This window comes from Sceloporus occidentalis, unplaced genomic scaffold (genome assembly GCF_023333645.1).
Source record: "Sceloporus occidentalis isolate IW3139 unplaced genomic scaffold, rSceOcc1.0.p SCAF_260, whole genome shotgun sequence".
In the NCBI taxonomy this organism is placed as follows: Eukaryota; Metazoa; Chordata; class Lepidosauria; order Squamata; family Phrynosomatidae; genus Sceloporus; species Sceloporus occidentalis.
In genome coordinates, this window is record NW_028317240.1 from 527039 (window position 1) to 544128 (window position 17090).

Consider the following 17090-nt stretch of genomic DNA (forward strand, 5'->3'; position numbering starts at 1 on the left):
ACCTTTGATGTGCATTTCATCTAACTGATTTTCAGCTCTTTCTCCTATTTAATTAATCAATAATTAATTCAGTTATTAACACTACCTATAGTTTCTGTTGTTAGTCCGGTATCTAGATATTTATTTTATGGCAGAAATAACCATGTTAACAATTTCCAGTCCTGAATTCTCTCCCTTCCCCTAACCATTGCAAAGGATTCCTGAACCAATCAGCAACAATCAGCAACCTAGCAATGGGTGAGGTGATCATTGCAGATCATAAGAATAAGAATTTAAGAAGGCTGTTACCATGATATACGCATAAAATGGGCTACTAATACAGATATACTGCTTAGTTTAATCTGTAAACACTATTACATATTTTTATTTATTGTATAGAACTGTAAAATAGAATTCTGTGAATTTGGAGAATGTGACAGATCTCTTTTAACTGTAAATTATTAAGCGCTAATTCCAATGCTCGTTTCTAACCTCAAAGGTTAGAATGGCTATCCATTATCAAGAGTTAAATTAAATATTTTTCAGGCCAGTTTGGTATTTCTCACAGGATTATTATTTTTATTGTTATTTATGGATTTATATAGTGCCATCATACAATACATTTAGCGGATAAACAAGCCATGACAAGTAGTGCATCATAGAACAATTTGAACTTACAGAAATAAGGCTAGTATTTACTAGAATTGGCCTGTCTTAGTAAATGCATTATTATTGTTATTATTAGCGTTACATTTTGTTTATAGAATGCCAGAATATGCTCTAGTACTATATGCATAATAAAACATTTGTATTTCATCTCAGCTCACCTGTCTGATTTCTGGCTTTCAAATATGTTTTAAGATAAGCACTGGGGTGCCCTGTGAATCATAAATAACCTCTGTAATCACCTAAATACTGTAGGATCACGAACGTTGCTATAAAATTTTTTAGTGATTCCTATAAGAGAAAGCAGTCATGAGTTATAGAATTTAAAATCGTGTAAACAGAAAGAAAATACACCACTTTTTTGTGGGTCATAGAGCATGCTGAAAAATATCTTCTGCGTTGAGGAACTCAAAATGTAGTGGGTTTGTGGTGTATGTTGGGATGAGGCATCTCGAAATCTCTGTGCCATGCTAGGCAGAAGGTTTCTATTTATCTCTGAAAAGCTTCATGTTTACGAAGAGATGCAGATAAGTGTGTCAGAACTCCCACAGCTGTAAACGTCATTACAATGGATGTATGGGTTGACTCTCTGCCTTTCTATATAATGGGGAAAACAAATAACTATTTGAATTTTCCAAATTAACTCATATAAGGAATAGCATATGTTCTTCGTGGGTTCACCACACCCACAAATAATACAGGTTTTCCGCATGTGTCTGAATGTAAGATGTCTCGGTCTTAATTTGTGCTAATGACACAAAAAACAGTTGTTAGTTATGGAAGGGAAACTTATGATTAGATCACACTTCTTCACACAAAAGGAGACATTGTTAAACATTTCTATTTTTAGATTTTCAGCTTCTCCTTTCTGCATGGTTAGTTGAGGGCTCCCTATCAGCATTACACACACAGCAATTACTCTGATTCCTCCTCAGGCACTTATAGCCATTATCTGAGGACATCACTTTAAAGTATACTCTAAGCACTAGTCCTTCTCAAAATAGAAAGCAGCAATTGGCCGTAATACACAGGTGTTTTTTTATTTTGGCTTTCCATGGCTATTTTTTGCTTCCTTACAATAAGATAAAAATGTGCACTCTTTATCTCCCATCAACCCATTGTATCCCCAAAACATTGAAGGAAAGGCAGCTTTTGGTACAGTTCGCTACATTTCAGAGAGAGTGAGTGGTGTGTGTGAGAGAGAGAGAAAAACGAGCAAAGGAAGAAATGGAGTAAAAAAAAAAGTAAAGAAAGAATGAAAGACACTTGCCAACTGAAATATTTTAAGGTAGTAAGTCAGTTATAAATTGAGGTGTTGTTTTGCTCTTCACCCACATTACAAGGAGACATAGTGTTAAACGGCGGCATTGTACTGTCATGTCACACACCACCCCTGTTAGGTTCTTTTCATGCTGAACTCACATCAGCTGCCTTGTCGACGCATTACGTAACAGTGAAATCTGCAGCAGGGGCCCTATGTATATTAAATAATATGGTAGCGGACACCTGATTTAAAAGAGCTTAGGAAGTGATCAACGATTAAGCTTGAATCGCACCGCTGAAATGCCTTGATAGCGAGGCATTCAGTGACACCCCAAAAAAGCCATGCATGGGGGTATCACTGTACTCAGGAGATGTTGCTGAATTCTTTGGGTGTTGTTTTGAAGTGATATATATACCAGGAGACACATATACAAGTACACTTTGTGTGGGGGAAAAAAATTATACCATAAAGTTTGACAAAGTCTGGTAGTTGAGTGGAAAGGGTTAAAATACTAGCATTTGAAATACCCTGGGGTGTCTAGTTTTCAAAAATATATGGTTTGATGGGGAAAAATGAATTGACTGCCTTCAAAGATGTTCCAAATAGCACATGGGGACAGGATTAGCAGATTTGGGAAAAAAAGTTTTGAAATAGCAAAACTCTACTTGTACTTATTGCCCAATAACTTGCAAAAAAACATAAAAACATTGGGTAGTTCTAAACTCAGGACAAAAAGTGGAATCTATTTAGCAATTTTTTTCATTAGCTTTCGTAGATGAGTAAAAGATTTTTTAAATAAGCGGAAAAAGTGCTCTTTATTTAATATGATCACAAAATATGAAGAAATCCCTTCTTGTTCTGAAGAAATTGTGTGGGTACACTAAACAAGAGAGAAGAAAATTACAGCTAAACACGAGCACCGCAGAAATGTTAACAGTCACGAAGGGTACCAAAAATAAAAAACAGCCTAGTCCTGAAGGGGTTAAGGCATTAACACTTGTGTCTGCAGTCCCAACAAGCTTGTGGTAACTAAGTCACAATCAATGCTGTGCACCTATAGAGCACCAGTATTGAAAAAGTAAAATAATAATTAAAAATATATATAGTATTATTATTTTTACATTCTTATTGCATAATGAACCCCTTAAGGGCAATGGGCGGTCCCCAAACCCATTGAAAACAATGCATTTTGAGCACGTACATGTACGGGCTTTGTCATTAAGGGGTTAATTATTATCTGATCACGAATAAGTGACATTTTAAGTCACTGATCAGTGATTGGATTCACCAATCAGACTCGGTTGCCTTTTTTATTTTACACTATGTATGTTATTTGAACAGCATTAAACAAAATAAATTGTTATCTGATCAATAACAAAGTACTCTTTATGTCACTGATCATTTATCAGTCGTACCAATAATTTTGTTCCAACAAAAGTATATGTATAGTTATTATACCTGAGATTAATGTTATTTTAGTAAATATTTTCCAAATGACATTACATTTAATTATATAGCGGCAGCAGATTCTGTGGTGCTGTAACAATAAGGTTTACTCAGACCATACTAAACAGGATGGTTATCCTCATCAATGACATTACTCTTCTAGGAATGCAATCACAAAATACACTATCCCACTCATTTTCATTAGAAGGCATGCTACAGAGTGGACAGCCTCTATACTGCCTATGAGACAGAAGTACATTTTGTCTTATGAAGCATGCTGCTTGCACTCCACACAGGATACCCATGAAACTAGAACTTTCCCTCAGCTTCATTATTAGTGCTATTTATTGTTTTATATAGCGCCATCATATTCCATAGCGCTGGCTGTATCTGCATTTAATCACACCCTGGCACACAGGGTTCAACGAAGTCATTAAAAAATATAGGGGAAAGAGGCCCTGGACAGCTCCCCTTTTGCCCTGTGTTAAAGACGCCTCTTGCAGGAGATTAACCTGTTTTCAAGAACCAGTAAGAGACTTAAGATAATTTCTTTACTGCATATAATTTAAAAATCAGAATTATTTTTAAATCTGAATTTAAAAATCGGTCCAGAAATTGACAGATTATGGTAGGATTCAACCCTGATTGGCTACATGTGGACACCTATAGAGAACCCAGCAGTGCCATGTATAGTACCTGGCAGTCAGAAGGCAGGGAGCAGGCACTTGTCATGACATATGGTGGTTTTCAGCAAAAGACCGCTTGTTTAGCAAATACACAAGGATCAGTGGGGCAAAACTAAAAATTCAGTATGGCTGCTAAGCAGTGGCGTCGCTACAGGGGGGCAAGGGGGGGGGGCAATTGCCCCCCTAGGTTATTCCTTGCCCCCCCTTGTTGCTCCTCCCCGCCGAATTTGTAACCACCCAGGACAGTCCCAGTCAGGTGCTAACGACGGCACCTTGCCATCACTAGCACTACCTTACCTTGATGGAGGTCTGTGGACCTCCATCACCACCTACCCCGGCGATCTGCCCCTCAAACTGAAGGGCATCACCGGCGCCACCCGATCCGGCCGGTGACGGCACGCGCAATGACGCGATGACGTCACCGCGCAACTTTATTAACAACTGACAATTGTCAGTTAAAGAGGTATGGGGGCATGCTGCTTAGATGCCTGTATCTCAGGCATCTAAGCAGCTACATACCCCCAACATATACCATTGGACAGGTAATCGCCTCACCTTTCCAACGGTATATAGATTGTAAAAGAATAACAAATATTAAGTTAAAAAAATAAAAATGTAAAAAAAATGGATTTGGGGGTCTCTAAAGGCAGATAAAAAAAGATCAAAAATTGCCTAGAGACCCCCAAATTAAATTATTTAAACATAAAGTAGTTTAACTTTAAAAAAAAAAAAAAGTTTAAGTATTCTAGCTAAATGATCACTGTGGTAGCCAATGTTACCACAGTGATCATATAGCTATAAAAAGTCACATTCCCTTTTTAAAAATGGCCGATACTAATTTTAAATCCTATTATGCCTTTGATCATGGGGTTAAATTTAGCCAAATATTATTAAAATCACCCATTTAGCCCATGCGGTACGTGAGTAACCATATCATCCCTGGAGCGCCTTGCATTTTTACTGCAAAACGTATTTATTTTTCTCCCTTTACCATCATTTCTTTGGGATTGTAACGTGAAAGAATGGCGTGTGCTTCTGCGAGTGAATGGAGATATGAAAGGCGGGTGAATGGTCAGTAATTAGGGTTAAAGCCTTGACGTGGCATTACTGCTCACGTAGGAAGTTAAATTATGGCACAAAAAGTACGCATTTGCAAAAACGACATCCCTTGGCGCATCAAATGAGGGGCTGCATGTGTTTCTAGTACAAACCTGGAGTGCGCAAGACAAAAATGAACATGTCGCTATGGTTAGAAAAAACATATTTTCTAGCCAAAGCGACATATTCCATCATTATTTGTGCACTCAACTTTTGTCCTAGAAATACATGTAGCCCCTCATTTGAAGCTCCAAGGGGTGGTTTCTTAAAATGGATGAATTGCCTGAATGAGGGAGAACATGAGTTAATATGTGGATGAATTGTCTGAATGATGGAGAGCATGAGTTAATATGTGGATGAGTTGTCTGAATGAGGGAGAGCATGAGTTAATATGTGGATGAACTGTCTGAATGTGTTTGTGTGTATCATAGATGTATAATTGTGGAAGGGCAAAGATGGCACTAGCAGGATGTTTGAGCCTTGGGGACCAAGATGGCACAGGCAGGGTGTATATGGGACAAAGATGGCAAATCTTATGTGTGTTATCTGGGTGCTGACCAGGTTCTATGTGGGCAGCGTGGTTGGGGTGTGCAACCTGTGATCTATCCCTGTAATTTAGGGGTTTTACATATACCTTTAATGCCGTGTTTTTATGTGAATTCCAATTGATCTGTACCTGCAAAGCTGGGTTTGTGTGTTCTTCTGTAGATCCATATCTGCTATGCTGTTTCCATACATTATTTATGTATACCTGCAAATACAGGTTTTGTATGTCTTGTTCAGTTGATTAATACCTGCAATGCTGTTTCCATGTATTTATTTGATCTATGCCTGCAATGCTACATTTCATATATTATCATTGTATACCTGCAAATACAGGATTTGTATGTCTGATTCAGTTTATTTGATATATACCTTCAGTGCTGAGATCACAAGTGAATTTCAATTGATCTATACATGCAAAGCTGGGTTTGTGTGTTAATGTGTTGATCTATACCTGCTATCGGCAGCAGGGTCTAATATTTATATATATATCTATATATATATCGGCAGCAGGGACTAATATTAATATATATATCGGCAACTGGGGCTAATATTAATATATATGGGAAGCAGGGGCTAATATATATATATATATATATCAGCAGCAGGATCTAATATTAGGCCCTGAAATCATTTAGTGCAAAAGTTAAGGTATTGTGTTGTTTAAAGGATTTCAAGGATTAGTCGTACTAAATTGTGGCTTCAGGCTTCCCATGTTGAATGTACAAGTATTGTATTGGCCAATAACAAAAGTATCATTCCATAGCACATTACTTTTGGATATATATATATATATATATATATATATATATATATATATATATATATATGTGTTGTTTTTTCAGTGGTATGATTTAATGGTGGAAATTATTAATGCCCCCCCCAGTTTGACTGTGGTATCTTGTGTGCCCCCCCCTATATATTGTTTCTAGAGTCACCACTGCTGCTAAGTTTAAGAAATCAAAATATAATAACTGGTCATTTAAATTGGAAACAAACCAAACAAAATCCCTTCATTGCATAATTATGGAATGCATTGCATTCCATTCATAATGTAAATGTTAACGTGTAGATTAGTAGTAAAATATATGTATACCCTCTTAAGCATCTAAGCAATGTTTCTGCAAAGTGAATCACAAAAGTGAAATAGTAAATCAAAAGAAAAGTAAAGTTTTTTTCTTCGGATAAAGCAAACCTTTTTTTAACCAGTACAGGCAACAACGATATTCGTAACGATCTGTCGGAGCCTCGCTACTGTTAAAGGATACTGCTGGTGTATGAACTGTCGACGGCCGGCTCTGTCAACCAGAACTGAGACGTGGCAGGTTGGTAACTAACTTTGCTTTGCAAATCTCCTAGGATCACAACTGTGCAAAACTTACATTCAATTCAAGAAAGGTTAGCGTAATCCTTTTCTTAAGGCATGTTAAAACAAACTGGTTCTTAAATATTTATTTTATTGCTACACAAAAAAAAACAATCATGAGTTTGTACTCTACAGGGGAATTAACATGTGTAGGTTTAAAAATGTTATGTGGCATGTAATTTAACATTACAGGAGTAATACATAATAATTAAAGTATTTAGGTAAAAGTTGGGATAAAAAACCTTTAGCTGGAGCAGCAACTTTAGAAACAGTTCTGCCTTCAGCTTTTAATGCTCAAGACATCAAGACAAGACCCCTAGATCTGCACAGCTCTAGGTGGACTATGCCTCCGGCTTTGCATGCATGCGATAAGTGGGAAGTAATTAACATTTGTATATTTTCCTAAGGCAAAGCAACCAATTCTATTTTGTAAGTGTTCTAAAAAAAAATTGCCTTCAGCACATTCTTTTATTATAACCGCTGCAGGCACCTAAACATAACGGCGTTCCTCCATGAGCTGAAGCTACGGTCACTGACATTCCAGTATGGAATGCATGCTGGGAAGTGGATTCTGCATGGCTACTGAGCCAGATATAATAATTACTACAAAACATGTAGGCAGAGCTAAAATACAAAAGACAATGTACCAAGGTATAAAGAAACAATGTTGCAGATAAGTAAACCTTCCAATCTCCAAGCCACAGAGGCAGGCATGAGTACTTTTAACCCTTGTCAGATGCAGGGAATGCAATTTTGTAATTTTCACTTAAAACAGAAAATTGTATTTGCTTAATTATTAAATTATATATTTTTTGGAAATTGGCTGTTTTTTTAAACAAGTTATTTTCAATGTTTCCACCAGTTCTGTAACAATACTGCTTCTACAACCACAAGGTACATTCCTTCATAAACTTGATATTTGAGTTCCCAGCTGGTGTGTTTTTTTAAACATTTATATGAAAATACTGAGTACAGGTGAAATCTTTGCTACCTGACAAGTAATGCTTGCGGTGAGGTGGTTCATCTCTATACATATAATGTGTCATTGTTGCTCATGCTGCGCGAGGCTTAGGGAAAAGGACCAATCAGGGTGCATGTGCGTGGCTCTTATTGGAACTTGGTGTGAAGCTCAGCTCAGAAGAAGTGCCTAAAGATGGGGAAACTGGAAATTCATAGGGTTTGTGACATTATTGATTCTTTTGTCAAAGGAAGTAAGGATTCATTACAGTAAAAATAGAATGCAAAACTGTATGAGTCATTTTAATGATGAGAACATACACTAGTAGTTAATATTTCTCACGGGGAAACGTTTCCCCAGGTATAAACACTACCTCTTTTTCAGTAGTTTACTGAGGTCATTAGGTGAGGAGGTTTTGAATGAACCCTTTGACACTGGAAAGCATTTAGCACAAAACCTACTGCTTTAAATTGAACGTTGTGTGGCTCAGTTTCACCCTAGGATCCAAGATGTTTGGCAGTAACGCACAGCGTCACATTTGGCAAAAACCAAACACAGGATATCAACACAAACACCTCATACCAACATGTCAAGCACGGTGGTGGAGGGGACCTGAGAACTGTGCAGTCATTGAGTCCACCATAAACTCCTACAGCTTGGCCAAAATTGGGTCATGCAACAGGACAATGATCCCAAGCACACCAGCAAATCTACAATAGAAAAGAATCAAGGCCCAGTCAAAGTCCAGACCTCAACCAGACCCCAAAAGAGACCTGTGCATAAACAAAACCCCACAAGTCTCAATGAACTGAAGCAACTTTGTAAAGAAGAGACGGCCAAAATTCTTCCACAATGATATGAGAAACTGATAAAGTCATACAGAAAACAATTACTTCAAGCTGCTAAAGGTGGTTTTACACCATACGGTGTACTTTGTCACACAGAGCCACAAGTATACCTTTGGCAAGGGTGGTATATAAGTAAATCAGCCTCCCAAGTAGTAGAGGCTACTACAGTGAGGGAATTTAAACATGCATGGGATATGGCTATCCTAAATGTAAGATGAGAGCAAGCACTGATTAAAGTCTTCACAGCAGGAAAAAATGGGCAGACTATCTGGGCAAACTTATCTGCCGTCAAATCTGTTTCCATGGAAATACGTTGGAAGAATCAAATACCAGAAATATGTATAAATATGATTTATTTTAAAATATTACTGTTATTTACCTTTGTAAACATTTGGCAATATTTCACTAAGTACTACAGTTCAGTTTACTTTATATTTTAGTATGTTTTGAATTAGGAAAGCAGATATAATGCGGGTGTGTGCAGAAACAGGAAATAAAAATATATGTAAAACTTTTGAAAAACTTTCATTGTGGACAAGGTGGGAATAGGTGTTTCCATTCTGTCTTAACAATAACAGTGACAGTGACTGAGTCTTAACCACAACACTAGCAATTGTTGAAAAATCTAATATTCAAAACATGGAGGACATGTGACTAAATCGTGTGTGCCGTTCATCAGTCTTCATTACCTGGGAAATTTGTCTTTGTGTGACATTTTAACAAGATTTCCACATGAATCCTCTTTACTTTGTGTTAGGCAACAGCATGCCTATTGAGAATACTAAACTAATTACTCAGTGTATGAAGCAAGAGGGTGATGATGCAGCTACATTTATCATAATCCTACCTGGGAAACTTCAATATGAGGCTTAAAAATATGAATCTTTCAAAAACACGATGTCAAATAAGGATCAGTATTTGGGTAAACAAATTCTAAGGATATTCCTAATAATCTTTTCCCATTGAAATCTAACAATAAAATATATATATATATATATTAGAAAAAATTGAGGATCGCCCACTGTTGCTATGATACAATAGTTGTACAATAGTAAACCTCTCGGAGCACTTCCGCAAAAGGGCCGAGCCATGGAGACAGGCTCTCCCCCATTCCTCTAATCGGAGGAGAGGGTGCCCCGGAGGACTGGTTACCAGAGTGGATAGCGGGGAAAAGGGGATGAAAAAAAGACAGAAGAGGCAAGAGAAAAAGTGGGGCTGTGGTAAAGGAGACAGGGACACGGAAGCGATCAGAGAAGAAGTGTGAATGAGCGTGAAATGAAATGCAAAGGAAAATTCACGGCTTTCTGCTTCGTTTTCATTTGTTTTGTTCTGGTTTTCAAGCATTCGTACGAATTAACGGAATTGGCAAACTTTGGTAAAATTACTCCCTCCCTGCCCATTTCCACCTTTAAAATGGCGATTCCTGTGATGTCAGCGGGAACGCCTTCTGACATCAGCGGGAAGGCCCACCTACGCCAGCTGTCAGTGGGCAGTCCTGGCTGCAACCCACAGGGGCAGGCACCAGGTATGTATAAGTATATACATAGACAAATTCTAAAAAGTATTAGGTAATTTAATTAAATTATGGTAAGTGTCTACTAATTTCTAGAGCAAAATCGCTCAAAGATCTTTTCATTGGTTCCCATTCAGCCAGACCCCACACTTGAATATCAGCAAATTTGTGCCTAATGTATACATTTGCATGGAATGCACAGGGATGCAAATTGTTTGAACTCACCTTCTTTTGTGAATGCAGTTTTCTATTTTCTTTAATAATCCTTTAGTGACTTTCTGTGCACTTTTGATATGTTTTTTCAGGGGAGTGATATATTTGACATCCCTCTGTCAAGTAAAGTACATACTCAGCAGAGGAGAGAACGTATAAAAACTGCTTGTGTTAAAATTCTAAAATTCAGCAAAAAAAACAAAAAGCAAATAAATCTTTTAACTCTTTTTAGTGCCTCCAGCAGGAAGGATTTTATAAAACCGATTTCTGATCGAATTCTTTACAAATCTCCAAATGATCTGTATAGAGTAAGATTTCAGTATACGCATGGCTGATCTTCCAACTTAAAAGTTACCAGATCCCCTATTTATGGGACTTTACGTTCCCTGCTTGCTCACTGGTGTCCCATGCACAATAAAGTGGTCTATTCACAAAAGTTCAAAAAAGTGTTGACAGACAAGTTGCTCAGGTCAACTTTTCTAAGTTGGCTGAAGTTAGGTAACTCACCTATTCACTAAAGTTAACTGGACTGTCATCCACAGTCCAAAAGTAGATTCAACTCAAGTCAACTTGACTGTCAGCATTGTAAAAAGAATAGTATCTCACCTAATTACAGAAATATGACTTAAGTTGAAAAAGGCCTGAATTAGAAAAACTTTACTTCTCAACTCTACTCCATTCAAGAGGGCTACGAAATGGACCTACAGACTCCCAACTCATATTTAGTTAGCTGCGCACGCTGGCTGACAAATGAACCCTTCGTGAACTGACCGGTAAATGTGACTCTGCTGGTGACCAGCCCCGGGGACGAGTGAGGTCATCATTGTATGAGGCGTTTTACAATCAATGCAAATCATAAGATCAACGTTTGATCTCAGAGTCTAAGAAAAAAGTTATAGTAACCACTACAAGTAATATCTGGTGTCAGGCTTCACGCGAGTCTTTATGGGATCCGAACAAATTTGGCAGCTTGCCTTTGAGTTGTCACCTTTGGCCGGTTTATTTTAAGAGGAAAAGTGACTCAGTCTTGTGCGGTGGGCAGGCTCTATGGCAAAGGCTCTGGCGACGTTCACACCGTCACTATGACACGAAGCAGGGGTACAGAAACAACTGGAAACAACGTTTAACACTATATACAAAGTGCAGCTACAACAATGAATGCCCTTCTTCGGATCCCCAGGGAATCAGTTGTGCCAACAATGTATATTATCCTTAGATTATTATTGTTTTATATAGTGCCACCATATTCAGTAGCGATGTACAATGGCCTATATTTATAAGCGATGTACAATGGCCTATATTTATACCACCGACCTTAAATATAATCAGGGCTGTTTATAATTAGTATTTTGTAATTAGAATTATATTTTGCGATTACAGTGCATATCTCCTGGCGCTCAACAGGTTAACAGATACTTAAACATTATCAGAAAGTAACCGTCTGCCAACTTTGAAAGCCACGAATAAACCGGGATTACTTTATTTGATTTAATTAAAACCTTTTTTGTTTGGAGGGAGGAGGAACAAATACAGGAAACATAGAAATTGGCAGCGCATTAGAACCATTGAGCCGATCTAGCCTAATGTAAATACTCAGACCTTAATCAGTCCTTGAGCTTGTCTTAGTTTCAGGATAGTTTTATGAATACCCCATGCGTGTTTAAATGCACTGTATTAGCCTTTACCACCTTTGCAGGGAGACTGTTCCACTTTCCTACTACAATCTAAGGTAAACGTGTTGCACTGCATTGGAATCAAAATGATTATATCGCAGTGTAAAAACAAACGAGCAAGTGGCAGCTCCCTAAAAACCCCGTCCCTTCTTCCCGATACGTATCGCGCAATAGGTATTTCCGTCAGCAGTTACAACTAATTCACACTACGGAGGGATGGGCAGGATGGGAGGCATCAGGTGGAGGCACATGCGGCGGGCGGGGCTTGACGTACAATGGGCAGTGCTTAACGCACAGTGGGCAGGGTTGTGAGTGAGTTGCTGATGACGTAAGAGGAGCTTTAAACCTACTTTGATCGCTGCGGTCTGCGCTCTTGCTGGAAGCAGGAGCACCTGTTTCGGGAGTGTGTGCGCGGGATCTGGGCAGTCAATGCTGTATATACACCGCTTCTTTTTATAAGTGACCCTGTTAATCTGATACAGCAAGAGGAGTCTTTTCCTAGTATCAGTGGATTCCTGTTACGGTGGATCTCCCTGGTCTCCTCTAATTAAATCTGGTAAGTAAATGGGGGGGGGGGGGGAATCACTTTTTTTGTAGAGTAATCTAGATGGGGTTACTGCTATAAGCTGCTGCAGAACATCTTGTGAGATTGTGTTACCAGAACGTGACAGTTAGCGATTTATCATGAGAGCTGGCATATTGCTTGTTAAAAGATCACCCTTTATTGGACGGTCGGTGACACTTCTGTGTCTGCACTGTCCACGGACGGACGGACAGACAGACATAAGTTACCTGTATGTGTCATATTTAAATGAATTAGTGACGTACAAGTTGTAATTAGTATAGTGGCACAGTTCATATATAGTGTGCATGTGTTATAATAAATAAAACTAGAGAAGCCCTTTTAAATATATATCGGTGTGTGTGTGTGTGTGTATATATATATATATATATATATATATACTAAAAAAATTCTGTAGTGGATTACGTCATGTTCAGCCAGATGGTCCATCATGTAGTTCCCAGCAGATCGAATACTTGTATGGTAAGTGTAATTACAAACTACAATTCCCACTATCCATATGTCAATTGAATTGTCTCCCGTTAGTACTAAATGAATGTGACTGTTGGTAATGGGAGTTGGAGTCCACTTCATCTGCAGTGCTAGAGGTAATCACCCGGATTAGTTTTCATTTATTATCCCTGTTGCCGCAAACATCAAATTCTTATCACCTGCACACATTGTTGTGGTTAATATACAACCTCAGTCCAGCTAGAAATGTTAAGTTAAAAGCAGTCGCTAGCCCTGGCTGGAGAGAGACCTTTAAGGCTACAGACCTAGCTGGGAGCTGCGATTAGAGACAAACCTGCACCAAGGGACCTGTCACTCTGCCTTCAAAGGGCTTTTAAAACCCACAGTGTCAGGGATCACATTGCTGAACCCACTCTTACTTCTACATCTCATTCTTTTGCCTCATATCTCTAGATTGTAAGCTTGCTGCCCAATGTATGGTTAGTCTTAGTCTGTGAACTGTTGGTGCTATATAAATAAAAGATAATAAAATGTATTTAAAATAAATCACAATATTGCTGTAGCTATTAGTACTATCAATATTATATATATATATATATATTATACCATATAATTTCCCAGGGAAAGAACAGCCTGATGACAATGGTTATGTTTTATTATTATTGTCCAAGTGCACTCACTATTTAATGTCCCCAATAAAACAAAAGTCAAACACGTTCCTGTATGAGAAATATTAAGTTATTTAGTATATTTAGCCCTGTATGGTGCCATTCATGCCATGCTACATTTCTATCAATGAGAATGTCACATAAAGCCATCCGACCTGTCAGTTTGCTTTTGATGCATTCTGTGTAGCTACTTAAACATGTTATGAATCCTCTCAAACAAGCTGAGAAGTTTGCGAAGCCAACACAGGGGGCTGGGAGGTATGTGGAATTCCGGCATTTACTGAATTCCTTTAGGCTTCCTGTAGATTTATTGCATTTTTTTTGCAAGGTGGTTGTTGTAGGCACCAGGAGGGGTGTATTGTAACCCTGACTTTTCAGTGTTCTTACAAGCATTTGGGATTTTATGAGTCATACTACTTACTGGAACCCCTTGTACGTTTTTTAAACATTTTTATTAGAGGTTATCAATCTCATTTTTGTAGTCTTGTTTATTATTACTTGTTTTTTTTACTTTTGAAATTACTCCAAATGTGTTTGTCAGTGCTAGATATACATTCTTTTCTTTGTAGTATGCAGTGGGGCCAGAGGGGCAGTTGTCACCATAAGATGAGGGAGCACTTGAGCTGCCTGGTGGCAATGCCCTTGTGCTTTCTTCTGGTCCAGAAGTGATTATGATGTCACAGGGAAAAACTTCTGACCCTGTCCAATGCACCGAGAGCCCTAGTGATGGCTCTGACATTAAGTAATTATTGATCACATAACTAAAGCTTATTAATCCTGGACTGATTTACTGTGCCCTATCAAGCTTAATTACTGGGAAAGAGTTTGTGTAGGTAAGATATTTAATTACCATGACATATCCTGAGTCACTGGTCTTAAACTTTTGATTTTTGGTGTGACTCACTTTGTGGATATTGAACATTCCCAGGCACTGTATAAACGTATAGTGACACTTCACCTATTAAACCATTATTCCCAACATCCAAAACCAGCCAATGAGCTTCTGCTGCACGTTGACCCGGATTCTCTTTAAGAATGGCTAAGGATAATGACCAATTTGGCTCACCAGTGTGAAGGCTACATGTTTTAGGCTGTATACTTTGATATTGATTCTTAGAATGATCTAACAAATACAATACTAAGAGTCATGTGTCTCTTTACAACACAATGCAACTAGTTAGTATTAGTTACTCTTTATTAGTAATATTTTAACAAGTAGTATCAGCAGGTGGCAACGTCTTCCAATACTGCAGAATATTCCAGATTTTATATAATTAGTGCCTTACTGTGCAGATTATATCAGTAACTATTCCTCATAGATGTACTTCTAGAACGGGCATTCATGCTTAACCACCTCAGTTAAATAAAGGAGACACATGAGCAATTCTGAAATAAAAGTCTCTTTTTTAAAGAATTGGCAGAACCTTTTTGTAGAAGGATTGGGCGGCTGCTGCTGGATAATCCAATTGAGCTTCAGCTCTGCTCCAGATAAAGCCTTGTTAAATATGATTCACAGATCCGTCAGGAAAAACAGCCATTCCCAAAATTTCTGTGCTTGACTTCTGACTCGTAAAGCTCATATGAGTTTGTTCCCATTTTTTCTTATTTTTTTTTTTTGCAAGGGTGCGTGATGTAAATAGCAAACTGCTGATTTGATCTTTCAGATTCAGATTGTAATTATGTTTTTAATGAAATGACTGCGTTATGATTGCAAGTAGGTTTTATTCTCATGAAGGCAATAATAATAAAAGGTGCTAAAAGTTTTTAACATAAACTTGTTAAGAGGGTCGAGATGTCCTTGTTATTAACAAAATCCAACCGTGGAGCCCTGTGGAATATCATGGTGCTATACAAATTCAAGAAAACAATAATAAAACACCACATTTTATTTACATCTGTAACAAGGCTTTTTGGGTTTCTGTTTGGGCAGGGAGGGGGTAGGGGGATTGATAATAAAACACAAAAATATGCATTTTAAAGGAGACACTGTAAAATGTCATCTGATTTGTCCGGTCAGTCTGTGCTCCAATAAATACTTATTGATTTGTGGCACAGAGTAGTTGGCCCCAATACTCTTGTCCACCCCCAATTGACTTTCATTCATTATATGATGTTCTTGGGTGATTGGTAAGGTATGTTGTTGTGTGCTGTGAGGCAGTCAGATGATGACGTCATTTGATGTTGATGGCATAATCAGGCTGGCTGTGGCCTCTCTACATAAAGAGTTGCAGTAAGAAGGCTACACTTTGTGGCTTAAAAGCACACCAGGTGTTTGTCTTGTTGTGAACCAAATTACATACTTCAACATAGCTTTTAAAATCAAACAGATTATGCCACAAGTAAATCACAAGAAAAGGAACTAATTCCTGAATATAGTTAACTAGCTAAATTTAAAGGGGAAGGATGGCAAACCTCCATTAAAACATCTTTTAGAGAAGAATTCAAATGAGAATTAAACTTGGTAATCACACTGTTAACATAAAACTAAACACATTCAACATATTGTTGATCTGTGTAAGCCACATCAGGGGTGAAGTGAATTATTTTTTGATTATTAATTGTTGGGCGTTAGAAAATAAGACTTCTGTCTCATTTTTCTCCTACCATAACACTAGTGATGAAAACAGGAAATGTACTTAAGTATGCTTTATGCTCCTGCTGAAACAGCTTCCTGCTTTCCGTAGAAGCATCTCAGTGAGGTGTTAGATGAGACAAAAGTCTTAAGAAATCTAATTTAACTGCAATAACTAAAGAATTAATGTAATGATTTGCATGCAGTAAAATCCATGGAAAAATTGATTCAACGTCCAGGTCGACCTCAAAGAAACGCCAGCACGCACTTCAAGCCTTGTAGAAGAATATGGCTGGACTACAAAGAACATAAACGGTGAAAGTAGATCACTGCCCTAAAGAGCTTATAGCCTAAATTGTCAGCATAATATGACACATCAGAGACCACCTTTTGTTAAAAATTCCCTATGTTCTTTCTTGCTAAGAACATTTGGATGTTGTACATCTTCTGTCTCTGGATTCTTTTGTGTCCATTTTCTTTTTCATCTTCTCTGTGTCTTTCTTAAGAAACTATGGTCACTTTTTTAGGCTATATACAGAAAATGTAGAGTACAATTGGCAAGCT